Below are 13,496 nucleotides of genomic sequence, written 5' to 3' on the forward strand. Positions count from 1 at the left end.
CAGTAAAACTGATCAATGTGACATTCTAGTACTCAATGAAGAGTCAAAGCCATGGGCTTCAGAATCAAAGACCAGGCAAGGTCCAGTTTTTAAAACACTTCTTGTAGGACTATGTAAGTCAGGTCTCTCTGCTACTGTAACAAAATAGCAGAGGAAAAACTTAAGTGAAAAAGACAAAGATTTAATTTAAGATCTCGGTTTCAGAGGTTCCAGTCCATGGCTATTTTGGTTCCAAGAAGAGGCTAAAGCTCATGGCAGGACTAAGTCTTGATGGGAGCAGAGCTGCTCAACCTAAGACACGGCCTTCCCAGACACACTCCCAGGCGTCTGTTTCCTCTGACCAGTCCTACCTCTTCAACTGTTCCCCATTTCCCAATGATGCGTTGAGCTTATGTACCCCTCAAAGGAGTCATATTATCCAGATGAGGCCAGAATCTTCCAGACCTAATCATCTCTCACTTCTGAACAAAACTATACTTCAACACATAAGCTCTGGGAGGACACTTCAATTCCAAGCCACAGCGAGGAGGGCCAGTGAGCTCACCAAGTCTCAGATCTCTCCCTCGGAAAGTAAGAACCCTAGTTGATTTCACAACCTTGTTAAATAAAATGATCTCGGCAGAGGACAGTGGGAGCTGTGCCCTTCCATGGCACATACAGCAGGAAACATGGCATGCTTCCAGAAGCTTCCATATGGTTTGAGGTGACAAAACATGTTTTGAAAGCAGAAAATATTCATGGAGATATTTCAGAATGCTGATTTTGTAGTTCAGTGAGCACTCTTTGGCTGAGTTCATTTCTCACGGAAACACATTTAACAATCACTTGGTGAGGGAGGGTGGATAGTTAGGCACCAGTTTCTCCACATCTCATCATAAAATCCATTAGCGATATGGACGAGTGTTTCTTCAAAAATCTTAACATCTTCTTCCTTCTCATCTGACTACTGTGTGGAGCTTCAAAAGTTAAACAAAGACACTGTCTGGAGAGAACTTGACAATGGATTTTCAATTCTTTTTTTAAATTTTTTTCTTGATTTACTTGTTTATTACATGTAAGTACTCCAGAAGAGGGAGTCAGATCTTGTTATGGATGGTTGTGAGCCACCATGTGGTTGGTTGCTGGGATTTGAACTCACAACCTTCAGAAGGGCAGTTGGTGGTGCTCTTAACCGCTCTGCCATCTCTCCAGCCCCGGCTTTTCACTTCTACCAGGGAAGTTTCCCCGACTCCCCCTCCTTATGGTCCTCAGAGACTTGGGTTGAGAGGAAAGGAAGGAAGCTTTCCTCTGCAGGCATCCTTGGGAATAGCCCTCCAGAGAATGGTATGCAAGCAGCAAGAATAAACTTGTACTTGAGAATTTTTAGCAAGGCCGGGCAAGATGACTTAACTCAGGAAGGGTGCCAATCAACAGTGCTGGCAGATGTCTGTTCACAATGGTAGGCGACCAGCGAAGCGTTCCCTCAAATATTTGCCTGTCAGCCCATTGAAGGAGAGCCATTTCAGCTCTTCAATAAATTGCTTCTTTGTGGCTGCTGCAGCTAAGCAAAACTGACGCAGTACACGGAGGGCCTTACGGAGTTGGAATGGGGAATCGTTTCAAGCTGAGAACTACACAGACTTCATCCCAGGTGTGCCATTCGATTTGCTGAGCTCAGCCCACACACCTGTCTCCTGCGGCAAAGCCAAGCCCGTCTGTCCCATGTAGCTGCTGAGACAGGACAAGGGTGGCTGCTCTCAACTGCTCAGTCCTCCCTGCTTCTGTGCCTCTGGGTACCCCGATTTTCACACTTTGGCAGTGTCTAGGACTTCTTTGGTGGAGGGAGATGGTGCCCTGTGGCACAGATATCGCTCAGCATTTTCTGAATATTCCTGTTTAAGAAGCACATGTCCCCAGCAAACGCTAGATACGAACAGAGTTGCATACTGGGTGACTACAGGTGATTCCAGATTTATTCCCTACATGAACTTGGTGATTGTAAATGTCACAGGCTCACACCATTTTTAAATATGTTGGTGGCCTCAGAGTCAACAGAATTGGAGTTTCAAGCTTACCTTTTCTTGTACCAGGAAGGGACGAAGAGGCTGTGCACATAGCTGGTGGGTCTGCATGGTGACTGGTGTCGCTGGTGTGTTACCTCAGAACTCTTCCCTGGTAATCTCGTTTGGAAGATCTTCTCTTTGGAGGAAGACACATATTTTTGGCAAAGTAAGCACGTTTCTCTGCTTTGCATGGCTACACTAATGTCCCTACTGTGAAAAAATTCAATTTGGCTTATAATCAACCAGATGATAACCGTATTCATAAAATAATCTTGCTTCTATCACACAATGAGTGTAGCCTTTATAAAATCCGAGTGCTGACTCAGTTTGAGGCGCTAATTGACATGATTTGAAATCGAATAGCATCATCTCAGGCTTCCAGAATGAGGTAGAAACAAATGAAGGGAAAGCAGTCCATCCCACCCCTAGCAGGAATTGTGTGGATGGGCCATGAAGGAGGAGGTCAGGTTCTCTGCTCGGGAAATAGGGGTTCAGTCGGTACCACTCTAGGTGGTCCAGGTTCTTGTGTGCCACAACAAGGAGTTGGCAAGGATGGCAAGGACAGTTTACTAGAAACAGAGGAGGCAGAGTGCGGAGGGAGAACATTTCAAAGTTCAATGGCACCTGCTACACAGAGTGGGGCTTTATGTTACATAGTGGGGGCTTTCTGGCTCAATTGCATAGCATGTGCTTTTGGGTCATTTTCATAGTGTGCACTTTCTTGTGCACACTCTGTTATGTGTAGTTCTTCATAAACCTTCATGTTTCACGTGTCTCATAAGCATCTTAAGTCCCTATCCAGGGATGTGTATTTAAGTATTATAATGAGCCACAGGTCACCTTTCCCTGGAGCACCTCTCTGTGCTAGTTACTTCAGCCAGTTCCTAATCAGCTCGCACAGTGGGGTGGGGCAGGGAGGCTTGTATACTAATTTGCAGTCTTTTCATATGGCCTCTGGTCTTCACTCTGCCCCGTTCTCCTCCTCACTGACACGTGCTGGGTAAGGCCAAGCATCTCTCATCTATCAGATGGCCCCATGCTTGTTACCTCCTTAGGTTTTCACCAGGAGAGAGAGAGAGAGAGAGATGGAGACAGAGACAGAGAGGGAGATAGACATAGAGAGACAGATAGAGACAGGCAGAGAGATAGAGAGACAGACACTGACAGACACAGAGACAGAGAGAGACAGACACAGAGAGACAGAGACAGATAGAGATAGACAGAGAGATAGAGAGCCAGATACAGAGAGAGACAGAGAGTCAGAGATAGATAGAGACAAACAGACATAGACAGAGACAGAGAAAGACAGAGAGACAGACAAAAAATGACAGAGAGAGGCAGAGACTGAGACACGGACAGAGACAAAGACAGGCAAAGGCAGGTAATGTGTCTGAGTTCATTACCACATTCCACAAGCACTGGCGAAGCTGAACAGGAAATCTCACAGGAAAGATTTAAACCAACTCAGAACTCTAAGATCTTTGAAGGCAGAGTGGTAAAGGGATACAGGAAGGGGCAAGATGGAGAAAGGTAAAGTCAAGACAGTGATAGGTAGAGATGTAGAGACAGAGGCCCAAATAGATAGAGACAGAGATACATTTAGGTAGAAGCAGAGACGGGGGTAGGAAAGATCTAACACATTCTGAAAAATTCCTCCAGATAGCCTCTAACCAGAGCGGTAATTGGCAAGGAAGTAAGGCACATTCAGATGACCCCAGCATTAGGAGCTTGTTCCTTCCTTGCTCACTCACTAACTCTAACACTCTGTGTGTGCCCCTAGGGAAGCATTTCCCAGCTTTCTCCATGGGGTGGGGACAAGCCTGCCTTGCAATTAAGAACAGAGGAAGTCCCCATGAAATGTTGTACATTCAACCCTAATAAGAATATATTGTGCCATTTAATGCTCCTAGTGGCACATTTGGCTGGAGTATGAGGGCGAATGAGTTTCACATATGTCTTCATTTTCTTCCTGGATTTCTCCTGGATAGCGGAACTATGCCACCGTTAAAGCAACAGAGTCTCGCCCGGGGCTCTGACTGAACACCCTCACCTGGGCCCAGGTAGGATTCCTGATTGGATGCAACAAGACTTTTCTGAAATTTAAAAATAAACTGCTTTGTGTTTGAATAGTTTTTTTCTTTATGCTTATAAAGTGTTTCCTGCACAATATTTTCTATGATCATGGACAAAACCCATGTGCAGATATTAATCTCATTTGTTAATGAAGAGCCTGAGAATCATAGATGTTAAATGGTTTGTTCAAGTATCCCAGTTGGAGACCCTGGGACCTGAACGACAGTTTTCCAGTTTACTATTTTCTTTCCCTACCAACCACTGGGAACTGAGTGTTGCCAAACTACAACTCTTGTGCCAGGTCTCCATAAACCTGGGTGTTTGTTTGTAAAGGGACCTGTAGCTGCTCTCTGCTGCATGGAGTTCCTCTGCAGGGATTAGAAGGCCAAAGTTCCCGGGGCTAGAAAGAGAAGTGGTCTCCTGGTTGAAGCTGACTGCAATCTGTTATCCCTCTGTGGACTACTGCTCAGGGGTGACTGATGTTCATGGTGTTGAGCTTAGCTTCCTAACACTGCAATGGCTGAGCTCTTCCACTGGTGAGCCAGGAGGCTGTAGTTACCTTATGCTCCACCCTCAGAAGTTGTACTCATGGGGAGAGACAGAGCTTCCTTACTGTCAAAGCCACACAGGACAGAGAAGAGGTACAACGGAAGCTGTTACTGTGTAAAATATTATCTGTCAATAACTGTTGTATAGTCTCCAGAAGAAATTGATGTGAGTATAAACACATGCACACACATGTGCGCAAACATACACGCATTCACACACGCGTGCGCACACATACACATATGCACACACACGTGCGCACACATACACACACATACACACACTTACACATGCTCGCACCAGAGAAGGTCTAAATTTGAATATGGAGACAGAAAATATAATGATATAACCCAAATTGAAATCACATTTCAATTTACTATTTTAGGCTCATACAGCGACTGAACTGTAGCTTTAAATCAGCCCCTCCCCACAAACAAACAAAACAACCCCCCCCCCAATTAATCAAGCAACCAACCAACCAACCAACCAAACCCACCAGTGATCCAGTGATGCTCAAAAGTTGGGAGTGGGGAGGTTTATGTTCTTTACACTTCTCCATCTTCTGTTGACACTCAGAGTCTTTAAAAGCAGCAGTCTGCCCTTAGCTTTCTTGTACTTTCAAAAATATGTTTTTTTTTTTGTTTTTTGTTTTTGTTTTTTTTAAAGCTAGAAGCCCCTGTTAGTGACATTTCAGAGGAGAAAGGGACATTGGAGGAGCGCAGTTTGACTCACTATCTTTGTGGTTGAGACTCCCCACGGCTCAGTGCTTTTTATTGTCCTCCCAGCTCCACCAGACTCCACCACAAAAATTGCAGCTGGGGCACTTGAGTAGGTGGGGAACGCTTCGTACCTCCTGCCCTCCAAGAACAAACAAAGAATCAGGAGAAAAATGAAGATGTGAAAAATAAGTCTGACATCTCAAAGGCAAATGGGGGGAAAAAAAACACCCTCCCCAAAGATTACCTTCTTTTTCTCTTCCTTTTAAGAGAAAGGTGACTTCTTTGAGCTGACTTCTTTGTTTCCCGCTGAGTTCGCTAATGCGTCTTAATTATCCCACTCCTTATTCCTCACAGCATCCTCACAGCATCCGAGTTCTCTTTATTATTTGATCAAGTCCATTTCATCAGCCGCACAAAAGTGGTGCGTTCGGAGACAGAAGAAATTAGCCATGAAATGAGCATCTCCTAAATATTGGTTATAACACCCCCGTTTCTTTGTTTATTATCTATGTATTTATTGAAGCCTCACTCTGAAGGCTCTATCCTGAGGTCTAAATGGCGAGGGGATCTAGGAGGCTGGGGTTCAGTGGCAGGTGCGTGGTCCAAGTGTCAGCCCTCAGCTTCCTTCTTCCTCATTCTGCCAGCATGCTCCTGAGAGTAAATGAAATGGCTTGTCAGAAGTCAGGAGCATGGCCCTGGAGCACAGGGAAATGCTTCCTGAATTCTAACCATTGCTGTTTCCATTCAGCAAATCTGCTTCCATGATTTTTCTGTTTAAAATGCTTCATGCAGCCCTGCTGAGGATCAAAACCATGCCTGAACTACCTGGGCTCTGCAGAGGGGTCTTGCTTCTTCCTTCCTGGGCTCCTCCTCCGAGTCCCACTAATCTTCTTTCATCTTCTAGAAGATTTAGGGGCTTATGTGCTGGGAGAGAAGCAACAATGCCATTTTCCATGACTGTTCTTCTCTCTTCCCAGGTCCCCTACTTTCCTATTGTCCCTCCCCCATCCCTACTCTAGCCTGATACCCTCTCCGCCCAGAGCAGGCCAGGTCTCAGCTATATACCAAACCAAAGGTCCTGGTGTCTTTTCTGGGTATCCTGAGTGATGTGCGGGGTCTGCTGCCAGTGATGACAGCAGAGATGTGTCTATTGTAAATGGTGGAAATGAGCAGAAGCCAGAAAATCTGCTCCTGGAGACTCTGAGCACATCTTCTGAACATACCATGACATTTCTAGTTATCGGTTCTGACCTTACAAATGTCATGATGCTTCCTCAGGTCCCGCCCTTACATGTACTATGGTGTTGGCCTTTCATAGAACCGCGATGCTTCTTGTGGTCCTGTCCTTAGGTGGACCACGACATTTCCACAGGGAATGTGCACTCTTGTACAACCATGGTGCTTCCTCAGGCACCATCATTTTTGTCTTTTCTCCAGTTGGCCTCTCTCATCTTCTTTCTGCCCCTGTACTACTTCTCTTTCTTCTATAATGAAGACAGTTGTGTGTTGAGATCCCAGACACCCTCCCGCTGAACCCTGAATACATCTGCGTCACTGTAAAATGACCAAGTGCCGCCAACAAACCTCTTCCTACCCAAGGCTGTGGGGAGATACTCAGAGATACCCAGCCTAGCTTGCTGTTAAGGTTCATAGGTGATAGCAATTTTTATGAATTCCAAACTCTACTTCCTTTCCTGGGAAGAGACCAGCAGCATGTGAACAACTATAAGCTCTCTTCAGGGAAGGCCAGATCTCATCTACCTCCTCCACCCTGCTGAGGGAGCCAACTTAGCAGTCCCCTCCTTGGCTTGAAAATGTCACCTTAAGTCTAGCCTTAGTCCGTTGTGATCTGGTAGGATGCATGGGATTCTTATACCCAGCCATTGAACTGAAGACAGGATCTCTGTGGTTGAATTAGGGAAAGACTGGAAGAAGATGAGGAGGAGGGTGGCCCCATGAGAAGACTAACAGTCTCAACTGACTTGGACCCCCGACATCTCTCAGACACTGAGCCACCAACCAGGCAGCATAAACAAGCTGGTCCAAGATCCCCTCAACACATATACAGCAGAGGATTGTCTGGTCTGGCCTGGGTGGGAGATGTTCCTAACCCTCCATAGACTTGAGGCCCCAGGGAGTAGGAAGGCCTGACAGGGGACATCTTCTTGGAGACAGGGAGGAAGGAGGAATGGGGTGAGGAACTATGGAAGGGTGAACCAGGAGGGGTATAATGACTGGACTGTAAAAAAGTAAAGGTAATAAACAAACAACAAACAAACAACAACAAAAACATAAATTAGAAAGTTTGAACAACAATAAAATGTCGTGGTTTACTACCTGAAAAAGAGAGAGAGAGAGAAAAGAAAAGAAAAAAGAAGAAGAAAAAAGTCACCTTAAGAAGTGGATTGCATAAGAGCCCCCAGTGGAGAAATCTTTTATGATTTTATTTTGTGCTGACAACAGCTCTAAATTAGAGGGTGCAGCTGACTGGAATGAGCTTAATTCTCCATACAAATGTGGGTTCTCAGAAAGAAATCGCTTTTTTCAGGTCTAAAATCTATTTTATCTCCCCCTAATTAGGAGAATATGTAAAGCAAGAGTAGGGGATGCCGTTCAATTTGCCATAAAAAGCAACCCGGGTAGTTTATAAGACCGCGCTTCCCAAACAAGCTCCGGCCCATTAGAGGAGATCATACATAATTCAGGACTCACTTGTTACTGCGTGTATCATGCAAATTTCCTCAAATTACATTGGGGAAAAAATGAGGTTCATCTTCCAGCTTTAAATAGACTATTAGAAAAGGGGGAGATCGAAAAACCTCAGAGATGTAAAGGATTTCCATGGCTTCTGCGTGAATGTGGGCTGGGAGACCTCAGGTGACAGAGTGGGTGGGAAGAAGGCACAGGATGGTTAAGTCCTGTGTAAAACAGGGACCCAGCAGGCAACAGCTGCCTTCGTTGCCCATGTCTGCTTTGCAGGGACATCAGTCAGCTCCCATCACAGGGGGGATCCTTCTACTCTGGACATCTTTTGTTGTTGATGTGGGAACGTTGTCCTTCAGGAAGGCATTGTTCGGGATATCATAATACAAATACTATGGCATGGTAGACTTACAACTACACACGTGACTATGCCTTGGATCTGGAGACTGAAAGTCTAAGTAAGATGAGAGAGTTGTCTGGGGCAGGTCATGTCTGGGTGGTAGACCATGACTGACTGCTTTTTTTTTTTTTCATGATGGAATATGGTGAGGGAGCTCTCTGGGGTCCTTATGAGGATCCTAATCTCATCTTGAGGCCTCCATCCCTATGACACATTGCTTACCCCCGAAGTCCTAAAGTTCACTGACACCAGGCATTAGGACTTCAACATATACATTCAGGGGAGACGAGAACTTTGCCTCCAAACAAAGATACACACAGAGATCTCTCAGGATCAAAGGAGATGAGAGAAAGAGCCTGTGAGAGAGGAGAGGTCTGTATGGATGTAGAAGGTAGAGGGAAACAGGCTGGAGGGTTGGGAAATGTGCGCAATCCCAGGAGGACTTTTCAAATTGAACACAGATCATGCCTGCTGCATCTGACAGTTAGATGACCGCTTCTAACCTATTATTCACAATCCTAGAGGAAATAATAATAATAATAAAAAACATCAAACAGGCAGGAAGTAAAATAATTACTTGTGAAAGTAATGTATGCATACTTAAAAATTTGTAGCGCACTTTTAAAAATGCATTATTTCTATCAAACAACATTGAAGAAGACCACACTCACACAGTGTGCACCCATACAGCATTCCCTCACACAGCACGCACATCCACACCTACTGTTACACATAGGTAGCCTGCTCCACAAAACTTGACTACCCCATCTCCTCAAATCCTCCAATGGCTCCCCTTTGCCAGAGACATAAACAACTAACTCCTCTTTGTTTCACCCACCTCCCAAGGTAGATCAGAGTAGGTCTGTATCTTATCTCTCACAGCCAACAGGATGTAAGTGGTATGACCCAGCTGCATTTTTAGACCCCTGTGCTATATTGCGCATAGACCTGGAGAGCTTCAGCCCAGATTTGAAGCCTCATCCGTTCGACCCACACTGTACCACCCAAATGGGTTTCCTCCTTGTGCCTTGGAAGCCTCATCAAGGGGATGCCAAGAACCAGCAAGCTTCTCGGGGTTTGACTGCGGTCTCAGGGCAGAGTACTTCTGGTTATCCATTTGAATGCTGAAAACATCAAGGCTTCTGTAACATGGGCCTTAAATTTCTGTTTTGATGGACAAAGCACATCTGAATCTAAATTTCTACAACAAGACCCAAGATACATACATTGTTTTTTTTTTTTTCAGAAAAGAAAGTTGACATCAAAAAAATAATGCTGTATTTATTACTGGGAATATATTATGTGATTTCTTATTGTACATGGCTTTAAAATATTACAATCTACAAAGTAGTAATTTTTTAAGTTCTAGAACCTTCCCACATAGAGCTAAATCAGTTAACTGCCTGCCAGTGCTTTTGTGTGTGTGTGTGTGTGTGTGTGTGTGTGTGTGTGAGAGAGAGAGAGAGAGAGAGAGAGAGAGAGAGAGAGAGAGAGAGAGAGAGAGGCAGGCTGTGTGTGACTGGGAGCATGTATATGTTGTGTATGTATGTGAGCATGTGTGTGTACTGTGTGACTATAAGTGTGAATGTGTGTGCTGTGTGAATGTGCATTGTGTGAGTCTGTTCTGTGTATGTGGGTATGTATGTGAGTATATGGTGAGTGTGAGTGTATGAGTGTATATGTATATGTGTGTAAGTACATATGGGCATGTGTGTGATCATATGTGTGTATATGTGCAAATGTGTGTGTACATGTGTGTGAGTGTTTATGCTCATAGATTTCTATCTTCTTTTAAAAACCATGGAGGAGCTTGATCTTTCTCTTCATTCTTCTCCCTTCCATGCTAGGGATTAAACTCAGGAGCCTTGCACACCCTGAGGAAGTGCTCTACCCCTGAGCTATATCTCCAGCCCTCATGAGTTCTAATTGTTATGTGTTCTGCAGAGTTGCAGACTTAAAATTCATAACTTTCTAGAGCAATTGGGATCTCACAGCAAAACTGAGAGAAGGCACAGGTGCTTCTCGCCCTCCCCCTTTCCTCTCCTTCATTTCTGCTGGGGATGGGTCTCACCCACCTGCTCTCTCATTCTTAGATACAGATGGTTCTCACCCACCTGTCACCCACCTGCTCTCCCATTCTTAGATACTGATGGGTCTCACCTGATGTCACACACCTGCTCTCCCATTCCCAGGTACAGATAGTTCTCACCCACCTGTCACCCACCTGTTCTCCCATTCTTAGGTACAGATGGTTCTCATACACATCTCCAAATTCTCCTTCTACCAACATCCTCACCTGAGTGGTACATCTATCACACTTGGATACTCCTACATTCACACATCATAGTCACCTATTGGTCACCTGACATTAGTGCTCACCCCTGGCAGTGTATATTCTTTGGCTTTTGACAATAGCAAGAATGGCATCTACCTACTGTTCCAGTGTCATATAAAGCAGTCTATTTCCCCTAAGAATCCACTGTTGCCCAAATGTACCACTTATTTATTTTTCTCACTGAACCCTTTCCATGCTCAGCAACCACATTTTAAAAACATTTAAAAGATGTCTCCATAGTTTGGCCTTCTCTAACATATCATAAAATTAGATCCTGTAGAATGAAGTCTTGTTAGAGAAATGTCAGTTCATAGCATCTATATACAGTGCTTTCCTGTCTTCTGGCTGTGAGAACATGTTTCTTTTTAGTGTTGAATGATATGGTATTGCTTGACTATCTAAGAATAATTAACCTAAGGCATCTTGGTTGTTTTAACACTACGTCAGCTTGAAACAGAGCTGTTACAAGCATGTGAAGGACTTTGAGGGACATACATTTTCACCAACTTTTGATAAATTCCAAGAAGGAGTGTTTTTCTTTCTTTCTTTCTTTCTTTCTTTCTTTCTTTCTTTCTTTCTTTCTTTCTTTCTTTCTTTCTTTCTTTCTTTCTTCCTCTCTCTCTCTCTCTCTCTTTCTGTTATGTACTTACAAATTAAAGAAGAATCCATGCATTCCATTCCATATGGTATATTTTAAATATGTCTTCCTCTATTTTTCCTTTCCCGCTAGCCTGCTCTCTTTCAGAGACAAGATCGTACTCTTTCACTACATAACCCAGGTTACCTCAACCCAAGATCCACCTGTGTCAGCCTCTTTAATGTTGTGATTATAGGAGTGAGATAGAACACTCAACCTTGTTGGTTTTTTAAATGCTATACATCTTATTTTATTTGTGTGTGTATTATCTGGTTGTGGTTGTATGTGTTCATGTGTGGCACCCATATGTGTGAGTACACGTGCACATGTGTTCATTTGGAGGCCTGTAGACAATGGCAGGTGCCCTTTTAATTGATTTTTGCCTTATATCTTTGAGACAGGGTACTTACTTGAAGCGTGAACTCAGCCGTTTCTGTAGACTGGCTGGCGGGTACGCTCTGAGGCTCCTCCTGTCCCTGCTGAGGTTACAGGTGTGTACCTCTGCTCTTGGCTTTTTATGTGGCTGCTAGAGGTGCACATGTGGCTCGCCAGGCTTACACAGCTGACATTTTCAACTGAGCCATCTCTCTCTCTAGCCCATCTGAGGCACACAGCATGAATACACTGAACCTCTGTGCATGAAATAGCAGAGATCTAAGCCAGGAGGAAGCAGGGGCATGATCCAAGTCTAGTTCTTTGCACTCCAAATGCGGCAAGAGGTATTTCATCAGGCTGGGCTCCCAGGCCGGAGGGTCCTGGAGGGAGTAAGCTGTCTCATTTGGTTTTCCTTCCTGATGAGTGTTAAGGGCCCATTCAGAGATTTCCATGACAAGAAGCTGCACACATGCAGACTGGAAAGGTCCTTAGAAATCACTCTTTCAAAAATTAAACAAAACAAACCCCCACCACCAAAAAACAAATCAAAAGAAACACACACACACACACACACACACACACACACACACACACAAAGCTATATACTAATGACCTGAAGAAATCCCCACTGCTCAGATGCTGTACATCACATTCTGCATGAGATTGTGAATCAAAGCTGATTAGTGCCAGAGTTCAAGTGTTTATTTGAAAGCTCTCCTATGGTGTATGCTCTGTAGCAGTGGTTTTGACCTGTGGGTCAAGACTTCTATGGGAGTCAAATGGCCCTTTCACAGGGGTCACCCAAGGCCATTGGAAAACACAGTTATTTATATTACAATTCTTTTTTTTCTTCGTTGGTTTTTTTGAGACAGGGTTTCTCTATGTAGCCCTGGCTGTCCTGGAACTCACTCTGTAGACTAGGCTGGCCTCAAACTCAGAAATCCTCCTGCCTCTGCCTCCCAAGAGCTGGGATTAAAGGCGTGTGCCACCACTGCCCAGCCTATATTACAATTCATAATAACAGCAAAATTACAGTTAAGAAGTAGGAACAACTCGTAAGCTCTCACTTTTCTTATTCTCATCTCTAGCTCTCCTTCTCCCCTCAGCCCCCCTTTTCTCCATGTGTCCACGGCTGACCCCTCTCTTTCTTTTTACCTTCTCTCTTTCTCTCTGCCTTTCTACAATAAAGCTCTAAAACCATAAAAAAAAAAAAAAGAAAAGAAGTAGGAACAAAATAATTTTGTATTTGGGTGTCACCATGCCATAAGGAGCTGTATTAAAGGGCTGCAGCATTAGGAAGGTAGAGAGCCACTGCATAAAGGATTCTCTTCATTGACATTCCTGACCACAACCAGAAACAAATATTCATAATGAGAAGGTGGTGTCCGACCCCAGAGAGCCATCAATTTGGTGAATGAGCAAAATGTACTATACCGATACAATTGGTATATTGGTGGCTGGAATATTATCCTGCCACGGAAATGACAGAGTACTAATTTATGCTACCATATGTTGATAACATTTAGCCACATGGAAGAATCCAGATAGAGGCTACATGCTACATGGTGGCATCCATTAGAAATATCCAGAATTGACAATCCTTACAGACAAAAAGCAGACAGGTGACTGGCAAGGGAAAGGGGAGAGGGGAGAGGGGGCAAGGGGG

Source organism: Mus pahari, chromosome 7 (assembly GCF_900095145.1).
Source record: "Mus pahari chromosome 7, PAHARI_EIJ_v1.1, whole genome shotgun sequence".
In the NCBI taxonomy this organism is placed as follows: Eukaryota; Metazoa; Chordata; class Mammalia; order Rodentia; family Muridae; genus Mus; species Mus pahari.